The sequence below is a fragment of the Pelodiscus sinensis genome, chromosome 2 (assembly GCF_052426305.1).
Source record: "Pelodiscus sinensis isolate ZL-2025 chromosome 2, ASM5242630v1, whole genome shotgun sequence".
Lineage (NCBI taxonomy): Eukaryota > Metazoa > Chordata > Testudines > Trionychidae > Pelodiscus > Pelodiscus sinensis.
This window is the reverse complement of record NC_143053.1, coordinates 219,713,094-219,728,412: the sequence shown is the minus strand read 5'-3', so window position 1 is coordinate 219,728,412 and position 15,319 is coordinate 219,713,094. Positions and strand designations below refer to the sequence as shown.

At 44.9% G+C, this 15,319-nt stretch overlaps 1 protein-coding gene across 3 annotated transcripts in view; it reads left to right on the top strand.

The window, feature by feature from the left end:
- The window catches only part of RUNDC3B (RUN domain containing 3B), a 107,429-nt gene that overhangs the window by 6,360 nt on the left and 85,750 nt on the right, over positions 1-15,319 (top strand). The gene's annotated exons all lie outside the window — the stretch shown is intronic.

The following is a 15,319-nucleotide window of genomic DNA, read 5'->3' as shown; positions in this document are numbered from 1 at the left end:
GGGATCCTAAGACCCGCCAGTTTTGACCACGCAGCTGTGCATGCGTGGCAAACAGGCGCAGTGCCTGTTCCCCAGAGCGCACTGCTTCTAGTGCAGGGGCTTGCACCCCTGCACCACAGGCGGCCCTTTGAAACATTAGGGTGTGCCTGTGCACACCCCGTGCGCACACCTATGTTGGCCAGGCTTCATTTTTAAATAAAATATGTCAAACTTACAACATTTCAACATTGTCTGAGAGGGGTGGGAAATCTGTTTTGTGTCAGGGGCCATTGATCCACAGAAAAATCAGTCGGGACTACACAAGAAAGATGCAAATAAACAACTCCTCCAAAACCCTCCTAGCTTCACTGATGTGACTCCAACTGAAATACCTCTCTCCCCTGGCACTCCACCCTCATGCGGGAGGGGGAAGGGTAGATAGGACTGAGGTTCAAGGCCTCAGGCTAGCTAGACTAACTCTTTCTGGGTTCCAGGGTTAGTGGATTTTGTAGGCTGCTTTATGCTCTGAGGTATGGCTAAAAATGAGGGCTCCAGTGTGCGGGACAGGGCTGCCAGTGAGTGGGATAGAGATGGGAGTGCAGAATCTGGGTGGAAAGTAGGGTACAAGAGCAAGCTGAGGGTAGGTGTCTGCTCAGAAGGGAGGGGGAAGGAGCAGGATGCTATTGAGGGTCTGGCCAGGGGGAGAGGTCAGGGGACTTGTGGGGGTTTGGCCAGGGGGCAGGGCAGGGTGCTAGTGGGGGTCTGGCCAGTGGGAGGGAGTAGGAACAGCTCAGCTGATATTTGGGGGTCTCCAGGGAGCAGGATCTCTGGGGCAGGATCTGCAGTCAGCTCTGGAAGAAGCACACATGTGGCTTCTTTAAGAAATGCAGCCACTCTGGATCTTGCGCCACCATCTTAACCCTCCTCCCTCTTCCCCCCTCTCCCCCCCACCCCTCCAGCCACCTGCCTGGAACATGGGGAAGAAAGGGAAGACAAGAAAGCACGTGCACTGTTGTGGGCAGGGGAGGAGCATGCACTTTGTTTTCCCTTCCTTCCCCATGCTACCTTCCTTACTTCCTGTGGTGCAGAAAGCTGGAGCTAGCTCCATTTTTGTAGGAGGCTGAGTGTCAGCGCGGGCTCCTCATTGAAGGCAGAGGAAGCAAGGTGGGCGGGGCTGGGAACACTGCCTTGCGATTGACTGACAGTGCCCCCACAATCGACCAGTCAATCGTGATCGACTGATTGGTGACCACAGATCTAGCAGGTCTTCACTAGATCCACTAAATTGACCACATTCTCCAGTTGGCTTCTGTACTTGAAAGGAGTAAGGTAAGTCAGTGGGAGAGCATCAATGCAATGCAGTGTGGACACTGCAATAAGCTAACCTAAGCTACACAAACTTCATCTACATTATTCGTGTATCTGGAGTAGTAATTTAGGCAGCTATACCCTGGGAAAGTACCCCAACATCCAGACTTCAGGGAGTGGTCCACTACTCTACTTTTCAAGTAAATATTTTTTTGTACTTTCCTCTAGAACAGTTTGAAAAGGCTAAATACAATAACTGAATAAAGTGTGCAAGAAACAAATCCGTTTTGTGTTTACCCATTGGGTTTCAAATGGCATAAATAAAATTCTCTAGTTTTGTCAATTCCTTTTGACTGGTGGAAAAGCAGTGGAAGTGCTGATGCTGCCTGCTCACAGACTTAGTTTCAAAATTTACTAATTACTATTGTAACCATTTTTTTTTAAATCAGAGCTTACTGTCTGGAAAGTTGTGGTTTAGACCTAATCTCTTTTGTTACAAAGGAAAATTTCCTACTCTCTATTGGAGAATGATTTTTCTTTAATTCTGATATTTAACACATATGTGACTGAAAAATAGGCAACAGAATATGTGAATGAATGAGTTGTACATTCCTATAGTCATGCTCTAAAATAACAATATGTTTACAATTAGAATAAAACAGTTTAACATTCTGCTGCTGCCTTTCTCACCAATGCTCAAAATTAAAATTTTCAAAGTTGTATGTCTTGGGAGAGAGGAGTTTATGTTCACTTTTAAAGCTGGTATATGTTAGGGGTGTGAATGGTTACCTGTAAGACTCACCCTTAACAGGTGAGGCTTACTGGTTCCAATTAATAGGTGAGGGCTGGAACAGCTCCCTGTGGTCAAGGGGCTGCTCCAGCCAGCAGGGCCCACTGTGGACAGGGCGCTCTGGCCAGCCAGCCGAAGCAGCTACTGCCCCTGGCAGAGCTGACCGGAGCTGCTCTAGTCTGTCTCACCTTTGGTTGGTTAAATGGGATTTTGCATCCCCAGTATATCTTATCAATTATTTCTATCCTTTTGAGTTTTTTTTTAAAGAAAAATGCAAGGAATAGTTTTATGGAAGTAATCAAAACCTGTCTTCGATTATTAAGCCTTTCTGATATTGTAAAGTTTTCTTCAGTAGGTGTACACTAAAAAACTATAAAGAACCAATCAAGTAGCTCATTGTAATACATTATCTATTTGAGACACTCTCGAATACTGTTGGTATTAGGGACGTGAAAGGTTTACTGGTTCTGGTAAACCTGTGAATGGTGGGGGCTGGAACAACTTGCAGTCAGGGGGCTGCTCTAGCCCTACAGTTGGGTCCACCTTAGACAGGGGCTACTTTCTGTCTGCAATGGGCCTGGGCACCATGCAGGCAGGGGCTGCTCCAGTGGGAGCTGGGAGTTGGCATCAGCCCCATCTTTAAAGCGGGGCTGGTATCCAGGTATCCAGGAGCCCCATGGGCTGGGAGGGCTATTCCAGCTGGGCTGTAGTGATTCCCCAGCCTAGCTCCTGCTTTAGTTGGTTAACCAATTAAAAGTTAGGTCAATCTAAGGCTACATCTACATTACAAAGAAAAGTTGGAAAAAGATATGCAAACTGCAATTTTCATATCTTTCTCCACTTTTCTGTCAGAAGAGACTTTTTTGAAATTTGACATGTCTACACAGCACCAAATTTCAGAAAAACCTGCTCTTTTGAGCCATCCCTTCTTCCTTATAAAACAAGGTTTACTGGGATGGCGAAAAAACGTGTCCGCTTTTCCAAAAATGTTTTTGGAAAAGCAGATGCGTTCCTTGGACGCAGCAGTGCTTTTCTAGAATACCTCCGGTATCATGAAAAAGCGCTGAAGTCTAGATGTAGCGTAACATTTAACTGGCTAACTGATGAACCAGGATTTTACATCCCTCGGTGGTATAAGGAGTGTCATTAGTGTACCCTTAGGTGATTTAGTCAAATGTGGAAAGTTCTCTGTTTTTATTAAAAGCCATCATATAATTATTATAAATCCATTTAAAAATTTGAACATCTGTTAATAGCTTCAGTGCTTTGCTAGCAAATTGCATATCTTATTTCGAATCAATTTTGAAATTTGGTGCATCTACACAGTGCCAAATTTTGAAATGACACACTATTTCGAGCTATTCCTATCCCTAATACCACGAGCTTTACTGGGATGGTGAAATAGCGTGTCTGTTGTTTCGAAAAACAGTTTAAAATAAGAGGTGGCTTATGTAGACATGGGGTAGCTATTTCAGGATACCTTGGATATCCCGAAATTGCCATGCAGTGTAGATGTACCCAAAGAGGAGAGTTTTTCAGATTATCATTCTGAAAAATCTTTGGTATTACTTCACCATATCTCTTTGAAATATTGTCTGAATTATTTTAATTTTTACTTACCCTTTTACTGCTGATTTTTCTGTGCTTGCTCTTCATTAACTAAATGACAGAATATAGATGGATTACATGACCATTTAGAGACTCTTAAAATTGTAGATTTTATTATTATGCCACAAATTCAGGCTCACAGTCAGATAAGATAGTATTGTCACATTATTTTCATAAAATGACTCTTGGTTGTCACATTTTTGCATAGAGCCTTGAAAACTATTCCCCAAACAGGCTGACTCCTTTCTATCATGATTACAACAGGATATATAGGGTTGGCCTGAGGATTTTCAGGTGAAGGTGTCTTTTGGTTTGTTCAGCCTGACTACAGTACTTGTGCTGGCATATATGTATAGTTATTAACTTTTTATATTTTGCAAGAGACTGTTTAAAATAAATTGAAAAGGTTGGGGGAGAGACTACTTTACCATTTTTTAAAAGCACTTATAATTATATGATGGCTTTTAATAATTAATCTATTAATAGCTTCAGTGCTTTTCTAGCAGTATTGTCTCAGAATGTGTTGAGATTTCATAGCCTTGACATCCAGAAGGAAGCATCAAGTTCTTTGACAATTTATCAACTTCGGTGCCATCTTTCCCCTGTATGGTGGAGATTGTCTTCTGTGTTCTTATCTCAAATCTTTAAAGGTAAGATGAAAGAAAAGTGATATTCAAAGTTGAAGAGACTTACAGATTTATATTGGGGATCTCTCCATATAGTGGAGCCATTACTCAAACTCCCTGTAGAGAGTCTTCAAAAACTTGACTGCTGTTACCTTTATATTAATGCAAGCAAAGAATCTGCCTCAATATAGATGTTTGATCCAGTAAGCATAGTGTGGCCATAAATTTCTGTTAGAGGTTCCACACAGAGAAGCGTTAAGTTTTGGAATTTCTGTATAGGTTCCACTTTTGAATGTGAAAGTCCTGTGTCAATGCTCATAAATTCTTTGAGACAGGTTACACTGAGTCCCTGAAATAGTATCTACTGAAGATTCTAAATGAGGTGCTTGGAGTGTTTTAAAGATGTTTATCTTAAAGCAGATGCCTTGCTGACATCCAAAGTGTGGCCTTACGCCTCTGCTCTATGAAGAGAGGTTTCAATGCAGGCAGGAACATTTGCAATAAACAACCATAGGATCTACATATCAGCACAGAACCACTTTTCATTGAAGGAGACTTCAACACTAGGATGTAAGTGACTAGTCACTTCCCCTCCTCCCCCCATTGCTGCCTCTATTGGACACTGCAAGTGGGGGGAGCAGGAGCCGGTGCTGGGGAGGCAGGGGAGTAGCAGGAGGCAGGGGAGTAGCGAGGACCAGGTGCAAGTGGGGAATCAGCTGATTCCTGGCTCATGTCCAGTCCCAGATGCTGCACCTCTGCTCTTAATATGTTTATGTTTAAAAATCAGAAGTGCATTGGGGGGGAGGGACCCTGCTGCAGCTCCCCTGCTTATCAAGTAGTTGATTAAACTAAATTTAACATCCCTATTCAAGACCACGGAGTTGAAAATAAATGGCATTGCGCTAGAGCCTGAACTATAAGTAATAAGGTGGATTAATTCTAATATTTTTGGAAATATTGTTTTGAGATATCATTGCATTTCCACACTTTGATGCTTCAGAATTCAAAGACTGTGACTCCTGAGCAGAATTGTCACAAAGCCGAAACTCCCATGTACAGGAGTTGATGAAACAATGCTTCTGCATAGACAGAATTATGTAAGGCACCTGACAGTGGGCAAGTACTGCTTCATGACGCTTGTATTTCAAAGCTGAGAACTGTTTGGTTATTTAATAGAATAGAGAGATAAGTGGCTGAGATAATGAAACCTGGAAAGAATTTTATAGCTTGAAATCTCTCTTTCTCCTTTCCTCCCTCCCAAGAGAAGTTGGTCCTCCCCAACACCTTATTTCTAACATTCAGGAGCTGGACAGAACGACAGCACTGCATACATTAGGTGGAATAGTCATTATTTTTCTTGTCGTCTAGCTGCTTGAATGTAGATAGTCAAGGCATTGAACTTCTGTTATATTACCAAGGCTGAGAGCTGCCTCACAAAGCTGGACTCCCCAATAATCAAAAGTCTTGAAGTTAGGGTCGTAACTCAAACCCTATTTGTCCAGCATTGGCAGAGTTGTCTAATGAAAAATTAAGCCACCTGTGCTTTTCAGCCTGAGATAAGTAGCATTGATGCAGATTTCTTCAGTTTGCTCTTAGTAGCTAAGACATTATTCTGTTTCCATTTGTACTACATGCATCTGAAGTAATGAAACTTGATAACAATGAAATGTCACAGGACAATTGATGGTAAATCGTTTAATGGCTTAGGGAATCTCAACTTGTCACCTCTCAGTATAAAATCAAATACTGATGTAATGGGAAGCTGGCAGTGTTTAGTGTGGCTTCAGATCACTTGAGAACAGAGGAAAATGAACTTCTTCACCCTGCCTTTCTTTTCTTGGCTCCATCCCTCCCCCAGCCTTTTGAAAGATGATAGCAAAGAATAATAGTGTAGCAGTACAAAATCACAAATAGAAACATGTCTAGCAGATTCACTCTGTGTTTTAAAATAATATCTATACTTAGAATCTTCTCTTGTTGGGGCATTGTTAACTTGGAATTATGCCGCTTAGCCTGGATATATCCCAAATGAGGTTCCTAAACCCTGTGCAGATGACTGGAACAATTTGTTCTTGTCCTGTTATAAGGATTAGAAGAGGCTGCAAGGAAAAGATGATGATAACCTTCCAGATCTCCATCTGACTTAAAATCTTAATAAGAACTCACAATGTCTTCTGCAGGTTGAAAAATGTAATTGCTTCTATGGCTATTTTTTGCTGGCCCAGTCCATGACTACCTTGAATGAAGAGAATAACGTCTTTGAAGACTGAAATTGTAAGATACTTTATAGAAGCACTGGTTTTTGAGAACCTTCTTAAAGGGCATAATCTGCAGTTAGGGACTGTTGCAGTGGTGTTATAGCTATGCCATGTTTGGAATATCTTTCTCCCTTAATATTAGAAGTACTCCCCCCCCCCCCCCTGCATTTTTTTTTTTTGAGATTAGTCATTTGTATTGTCTATTGGTTGGTGGTACAAACTACTAAGAATGCTCTCATCCATATTGTATTATGGAGAATTGCAGCATGCCTAATGAAGTAGTAATCTAGCCTATACCACTGTGGCATGTACACAGAGGAACCTGAAAAAGGGAATTCAGGTATAACTTTTCTGTAGATTCCAGCCATTGATGGTAGTCTGGCACAATTAGTCTGGTGGCATGGGCAATCTATGTTGCTCAGGAAATCTGTGGGAGGTGTGGCACATGCATGTACATCATTGTGGGAGCTGGTCCACTACACCTTTAGGCTGATCATATGAACTGGTGCCTTGCTGAGGAAAGCCAATGGTATACAAAGTGAAAGAAGAGAAGTTAATCCTTTATTTCTAGCCGAAATTTAGATTTCAGTACTTAAGATCTAGGGATGTAAAATCCTGTTTAATCAGTTAACTATTAAATATTATGTTTAATCAATTAACTGCTTAACTGGGATCCCATGAGCAGGGAGGCCTGACCCAACCAGGCTAAGATAGGGGTTGCTTCAGCCCAGCCGAGTCCATTTCCCTGGAGGCTGGAGTGCCCCCCACACATGGTGTAGTGCAGTGGGCTCAGCCTCAACCAGGGGACTGTTCTAGTCTAGTGGGCTGCTGGTTAACCAGTTACTGGTAGGAGTCACCCAATAAGGGTGTTGCTTACTGGTCCCATTCCTACTAGGATCGTTGGGTTGCCCTTGAAGGAGGGTTAACAGACAGTGACTTCTGAAAATTCCGTTCATCCAAGTTCGCAGCAATTTGCCTAATAAAATTCTCAAACTATCAAGTTCTTTTGTGGAGCTTACTGAGTCTAAAACAGATCTCATAGCTGGATGTAGACTAAATTAGAGTCAGATGGTCTGATTTTCACCTCCATCCTGTCTTTATTAGGGATGTGAACAGGTAACCAGTTACCCAGTAATCATTACCGTTAATGGGTGATGCTTACCGGGTAACCAGTACCTGATAAGCAGCCCATGGCCCATTATGAGTAGAAGCAGGTCCAGCCCGGCAGCACTCCAGCTGCTCTGCCCCAGGCGTCCCCAAAGGACGGCACTGCGGGACCAATCTGGCAGGACCCCAGCTGCTCTGCCCCAGGGGTCCCCGATTCAGCCGCTGCTGAAACAGATCAGCGGCTGATTCCAGGAAGCCCCGGGCAGCGCAGCTCTGCCCGGGGCTTCCTGGAATCATCCGCTGATCTGTTTCAGCAGCGGCTGAATCGGTGACCCCTGGGGCAGAGCAGCTGGGGTGCTGCCGGGTTGGTCCCGCAGCGCCGAGGGGCGGCGCTACGAGACCAACCCCGCAGCACCTCAGCTGCTCTGCCCCAGGTGTCCGGATTCAGCCTGCTGGTGAAACTGACCAGGAACGTCAGTTTCACCAGCAGGCTGAATCCTGACCCCTGGGGCAGAGCAGCTGGGGAGCTGCGGGGTTGGTCTTGTAGTACCACCCCTCGGCGCTGCGGGACCAACCCGGCAGCACCCCAGCTGCTCTATTGCAGGCATCCCCGGTTCAGCTGCTGCTGAAACTGACCAGCAGCAGCTGAATCAGGGACGCCTGGGGCAGAGCCGGACTATCGTAAGGGGGGGCTATGATGGGTCTGGGGTGGCATCCCCTCCCACCCCACTCCAGACCCCTCATAGCCCCCTCTTCTGATAGTCCGGCATATCTGATAATCCGGCACCCTCTGGGTCCTAAAGGTGCCGTATTATTGGAAGTTTACTGTAAATTGTTTATCCTTTTGTTCCAAAATCTTAATGACACCTCAATCTGGGACAGTTCCTTAGATGTATCCCAAATTGGCTCAGGTTTGGGAATCTCCCTCATACCCTCAGCCACGAAGACCAATGCAAAGAATTCATTTAGTTTCTCCGCAGTGGCCATATTGTCCGAAAGTCCTCCCTAGCATCTCAATCATCCAGTGGCCTCATGGGTTATTTAGCAGGCTTCACGTTTCTGATGTAGTCAATGTTTTTACTACTTGAGTTTTTGGCTAGCTGTTCTTCAGATTCTTTACTGATCATCCTGATTATATTTTTACACTTCATTTACCAGAGTTTATGCTACTTTATATTTTCCGCACTAGGATTTAACTTCCACTTTTTAAATCATGTCTTTTTTGCCTCTCGCTGCTTTTTACTTTGTTTTTAGCCACGGTGGCACTTCTTTTTTAGTTTTCTTTTAATGTTTTTTTTTTTTTTAATTTGGGGATATACATTTAAGTTGAGCTTCTATTTAAACTTTCCACCACAAAAGTTTCCATGCAGCTTGCAGGGATTCCACTATGGCACTGTACCTTTTAATTTCTGTTTAGCCTCCTAATTTTTGTGTAGTTTCCCATTATAAAATTAAATGCTACTGAGTAGGGCTGCTATGGTGGTTTCCCACTAGAGAGATGTTAAATTTTATTATATCATGATCACTGTTAACAAATTGTCTAGCTATATTTTCCTCTTTGACCAGGTCCTGTGCACTTCTGAGGACTAAATCAAGAATTGCTTCTTCTCTTGTGGGTTCTAAGACTAGCTGCTCCAAGAAGCAGTTATATAAGGTGTTAAGACATTTTATCTCTGAATCCCATCCTCATGTAAAATGTACCTAGTCAATACGGGGACACCTGAAATTGCCCATTATTATTGAAGATTTTTAAAATTTTAATAGCCTCTCTAATTCCCCTGAGCATTTCACAGTCACTGTCTCCATCCCGGTCAGGTGATCAGTAATATATTACCACTATATTCTTAAAGCATGGAATTTCTGTCCATAGAGACTTTCTGGCAGCGTTTGGTCCATTTAAGATTTCTTCTTAATTTGATTCTATGCTTTTTTTCACATATCGTGCCATTCCTGCACCAGCATATACTGTTCTGTCTTTCCAGTATATTTTGCACCCTGGTTTTACTGTGACTCATTGATTAGCCTCATTCCACCAAGTTTCTGTGATTGTATATGAATATTCTAATGTACTACAAGGCACTGTATTTTACCCACCTTATTATTTAGATGTCTAGCATGGATATATAAACACTTGAAGAACATGTCACTTTTTAGCTGTCTGCCATTACATGATGTAATTGAATAGAACTCTTTTTTTCATTTGATTAAGAACATAAGAATGGCCATGTTGGGTCAGACCAAAGCTCCATCTAGCCCAGTATCCTGTCTGCCAACAGTGTCCAGTGCCAGGTGCCCTAGAAGGGGTGTACTAAAGACAATGATCAAGCAGTCCTTCTCCAGACTTTAACAGAGACCAGGGGCACCATTCCGTACCCCCAGCTAATAGCCTTTTATGGACCTAACCTCCATAAATTTATCTAGCTTTTTTTTAAACTTTGTTATAGTCTGATTGTTTCTCATCAGATCCTGCCCGTATTTTATGAGTTTCCATTCCTTCTGTCTTACTACGATATAGAGAACCTCCCCTTAGTGATGTGTCTGTCTGAACCCCACATGCTCTTTTGTATTTTTTCAGCTTTTCACCAGCTTTTAGTTTAAAAACTTCTCTACGACCTTTTTAAGTGCCAGCAATCTGGTTCCATTTTTATTTAGGTGAATCCCATCCTTTCTGTATAGCAGTGGTCACCAACAGGTCGATCGCGAGGCGTCCTGTTGCCCCACCCCCATTTTCCTCCCACCCCCGAAAAGCCCCACTACCTACCTCAAGTGAAAATGGAGGTAGTGTAGGCTTCCGGGGAATGGACAGAAATCCTGCAGCTTAGCGCCACTTCTGGCGATTCCGGAAGTAGTGCTAGCTGCTCTGCCCGGTGTACTGCGGGAGGGAGCATTGGCTCCCTGCACTGCACAGGAGGGGTGAGTCAGCCCCGGGGCAGGCGCGTGCGGGGTTTTCCTGCGCCGGGGGGGGGGGGGTCGGTCCCGGGGCAGGCGCGCGGGGGGGCTTCCCTGTGCTGGGAGGGGGTCGGCCCCTGGGGCAGGCGCGCGCTGGTTTCCCTCTGGGGGGCGGGGGAATCCTGGGAGGAGGCAGATACAGGGGATTCTCTGCCCCCACTCCCCTGCCACAGAACTCTGTCTCCACTCCCCACTCCCCTGTCCCCACTCCCCTAACTCTGTCCCCACTCTCCTGTCCCCACTCCCCTAACACTGTCCTCACTCCCCAGTCCCCAGCCACGGAACTCTGTCCCCACTCCCCTCTCCCCAGCCACAGAATTCTGTTCCCCACTCCCCGAACTCTGTCCCCACTCCCCTGTTCCCAGCTACAGAACTCTGTCCCTATTCCTATCCCCAGCTACAGAACTCTGTCCCCACAAAATGTATAATTATAAATGCTTCATTTTAGATTTAAATAGCATGAATAAAAAACAGACCATTTATTTCATAACTATAAACGTGATTTTAATTTTATACATCGCATAATTAAAAAATAAACTGTTTATCGGAGTGCGTAAGTAAGGGCTGGGGATAGCAAATGATGGACAGGAGGAGAATAGAGAGGGCGGGGCTTCAAGAAATGGGTGGGGTTTCAAGAAAGGAGCAGGGTGGTAGATCTTTGCCTGTTTGGAGATTTAACAAGTGATCTTGGGTGTAAAAAGGTTGGAGACCACTGCTGTATAGGCTCTCCCTTTCCCCAAAATTTCCCCAGTTCTTAATAAATCTGAACCTCTCTCCATCATTGCCTCATCCACACACTGATACCCTGAAGTTCTTCCTGTTTAACTGGCCCTCCACATGGAACTGGAAGCATTTCAAAGAATAGTACTAGGGAGGTCCTGGACTTAAGTCTCTTATCTAGCAGCCTAAATTTGACCTCCAGAACCTCTCTCCTATCCTTCCATATGTAATTGGTACCTACATGTACAATGACCACTGGCTCCTTCCCAGCATACCCATAAGTCAATCTGGAAGTCCTGAGGGATCTACAACCTTCGCAAGTCGGGCTAGTCACCATGCGATTCTCCTGGTCATCACAAACCTGGCTATCTATGTTTCTAATGAGTGAATCCCCCATAACCATTATCTGTCTCTTCCTAATAATGGGAGTTCCCACCCCCGGAGTGGTATCCTCATTGTGAGAAGATACCATAAAATCATCTGAAAGGTGGGTTCCAACTAGGGATGTGAAAGATTAACCAGTAAACATAATCCTTAATGGGTGATCTTTACTGGTGCCAGTTAACTGTTACCTGGTGGGGGCTGGAGCAGCTCCCCGCCTGCCATAGGCAGGGGGCTGCTCCAGCCCCACTGGGGTTTGCTGCAGAGAGGAGCTGCTTTGGTTGTCTGGAGCAGCCTCTGTCTTCGGAGGGCCTGGGCACCCTACAGGCAGGGGCTGCTCCAGTGTCTGGGGCCTGCATGCCCTGCGGGCTGTCTGTGGTGGTCTCGCCATCCCCACAGGCACGAAGGGGCCACTCCAGCCAAACTTGGCTGGAACGGACCCATGCCCAATATAATCGGTTAAACATAGTGTTTAACTAGTTAACTAGTTAAACGAGATTTTACATCCTTAACCTTAACATATAGAGAAACTGTTCACAGAATGAAAAATGAAAGATAGTTTAGATACAAGTGGTAATGACTTGATCACATTTATAATGTGCAAGTACAGTAAAACTCTGATGGTCCGGCACTCCTGATGGTCCGGCACTATCAGGAACCTGGAAGTGCTCCGGGCAGCCGGACCATTGGAGCTGCTCTGCCCCCAGCTTCCCTGATTCAGCCGCTGCTAAAACTGACCAGCGCTGAATCCGGGAAGCAGGGGGCTGAACAGCTGGAGTGCTGCTGGGTAAGTCCAGTAGCGCTGCCCCTTGGGGCTGCGGGACCAACCCGGCAGCACCCCAGCTGTCCCGGATTCAGCCGCTGCTGAAATTGACCAGTGGCTGACTCCAGGAAGCCCGAGACAGAGCTGCTCTGCCCCAGCTTCCTGGAATCAGCCGCTGGTCAGTTTCAGCAGCAGCTGACTTGGGTACACCTGGGACAGAGCAGCTGGGATGCTGCTGGGTTGGTCCCCACAGCGCCGAGGTTTGGCGCTACCAGACCAACCCAGCAGCGCCCCAGCTGCTCTGTCCCAGGCATCCTGATTCAGCCGCTGCTGAAACTGACCAGGGCTGACTCCAGGAAGCCCGGGGCAGAGCAGCTCTGCCTCTGGCTTTCTGGAGTCAGCCGCTGATCAGTTTCTGCAGCGGCTGACTTGGGGACACCTGGGGCAGAGTAGCTGGGGTGCTGCCGGGTTGGTCCAGTAGCGCCGAGGAGCGGCGCTGCGGGACCAACCCGTCAGCACCCCAGCTGCTCTGCCCCAGGCGTCCCCAAGAGCAGTTGGGGTGCTGACGGGTTGGTCTCGCGGCGCCAAGGGTCAGCGCTACCGGGCCAACCCGGCAGCACTCCAGCTGCTCTGCTGCAGGCATCCCCGATTCAGCCGCTGCTGAAACTGACCAGCAGCGGCTGAAGCAGGGACTCCTGGGGCAGAGCCGGACTATCAGAGGGGAGGGCTATGAGGGAGTCTGGGGTAGCATCCCCGCCACCCCAGACCCCTCATAGCCCTTCCTTTTGATAGTCCGGCATATCTGATAATCCGGCACCCCCTGGGTCCTAAAGGTGCCGGATTATCGGAAGTTTACTGTACAGTGAATTCCAGATCAGTAATATACTTGATGATGTATTAGGGCCATTTTAACAAAGCTTAAAACAATTAAGCCATATCAGCTAAGAGGGAAGATCTTACCAATTCACATTTTTCTGATTATCTTTTAAGAATACCTTATTAGATGACCAGAAAGCCACTACAAAGTAAGAAGACTGTGCTGGTTTAAAAAACATCCTGGTTTGGAGGGGAAGTGTACATAGCTATAATAAATAAGTAAAAACAAATGAAAGAAAGGGGAAGTTGATAATAATGAATATGTCAGAAGTTAAGAATTATAGGGAAGAACTCTGCTGGCCAGAGATTTATCTTAACGACAATAAGAAGTTTAAAAAAATATTAGGACAGGGGTTCTGAAATTTCATTGCACTGCAACCTTCTTCTGACAACAAATATAACTACGTGACCCCAGGAAGGGGGATTGAAACCTGAATTTGTCCATCTGAGCCCCACTGCCGCAAGCCGAGTGGCCAGAATCCAAAGGCTTCAGCTGCAGGGGGCCTATATGCTGAGCCCTACTACCAAGGGCTGAGGCTGAAGTTGAAAACTGAGCTTCATTGCCCAGGGCTGAAGCCTTCAGTCATTGACTTGGGACCTGGGCAGTGGGTCTTGGGCTTCAGCTTTGGTCTCAGCCCCCAACAAATCTAACGCCAGCCCTGGAAACCCTATTAAAATGGGATTGTGACTCCCTTTGGGATCTCAACCCACAGTTTGAAAACTGCTACATTAGGAACAAAAGGAATCCAGACAATTGAATCAGTCCATTATTAGTTGGAAATGGTAGAATTATTAATGAAAAAGTAGAAGTATTCAATAAATATCAATATCCTGTCTCTGGGGATGAACTGATAGTATGCTCTCATCATATTGGGATAACAATGCTTTTTCTATTCCACTAGTATCTTTGGATAATGTTAAATATAAGACATGAGCTTTAGATATTTTTAAAGCAGCAGGTCCAGCTAATTAGCATCCATGAGTTTTAAAAGAGTTGACTGAAGAACTCACTTGACCATTAATGTTGAAACACATTAAATGAAAAAATGGCTAACTGAAGGGTTTCAAATAATTGTAAATAGGAATAGTGATCAGCTGAGTGTCTTTCAGTAGAGTCCATCAGTAATTGATTATTTGCCATATGCTATTTTTAACATTTTTATCCATGACCTAGAAGAAATTATTAAATCATTGCTAATAAAGTTCAAATATGATCCAAACACTGGGGGAATGGTAAATAAAGAAGAAAAGTCACTGATTCAGAGGCATCTGGATTGCTTGATAAACTGGGCACAAGCATGTATGCATTTTAATATGTTTAAATGTAAATGTATACATCTGTGAACCAAGGATATAGGCCATATTTACATCATAAGGTCTCTATCTTGGGAGGCACTAATGCTGAAAAAGATTTGGGGGGTTATTGTAGATAATCAGTTTAAAATAATCGGTTTTGGGTGCAGCATCAGTCTGATGGTTCACCCAAAAGTCCTAATGCGATTGGCAGTGCAAATGAGAGAATCTCAAGTCATAGAATCATAGAATAATAGGACTGGAAGGGACCTCGAGAGGTCATCGAGTCCAGCCCCCCACCCTCAAGGCAGGACCAAGCTCCGTCTACACCATCCCTGACAGATATCTATCTAACCTGTTCTTAAATATCTCCAGAGAGGGAGATTCCACCACCTCCCTTGGCAATTTATTCCAATATTTGACCACCCTGACAGTTAGGAATTTTTTCCTAATGTCCAATCTAAACCTCCCCTGCTGCACTTTAAGCCCATTACTCCTTGTCCTGTCCTCAGAAACCAAGAGGAACAAATTTTCTCCTTCCTCCTTGTGACACCCTTTTAGACTAGAGATATTATTTCACCTCTATTTAGCACAAACATGACTTCTTCTGAAATACTGCATTTGCTTCTGGTGTCCACAATTCAAGAAGAAAGTTGATAAA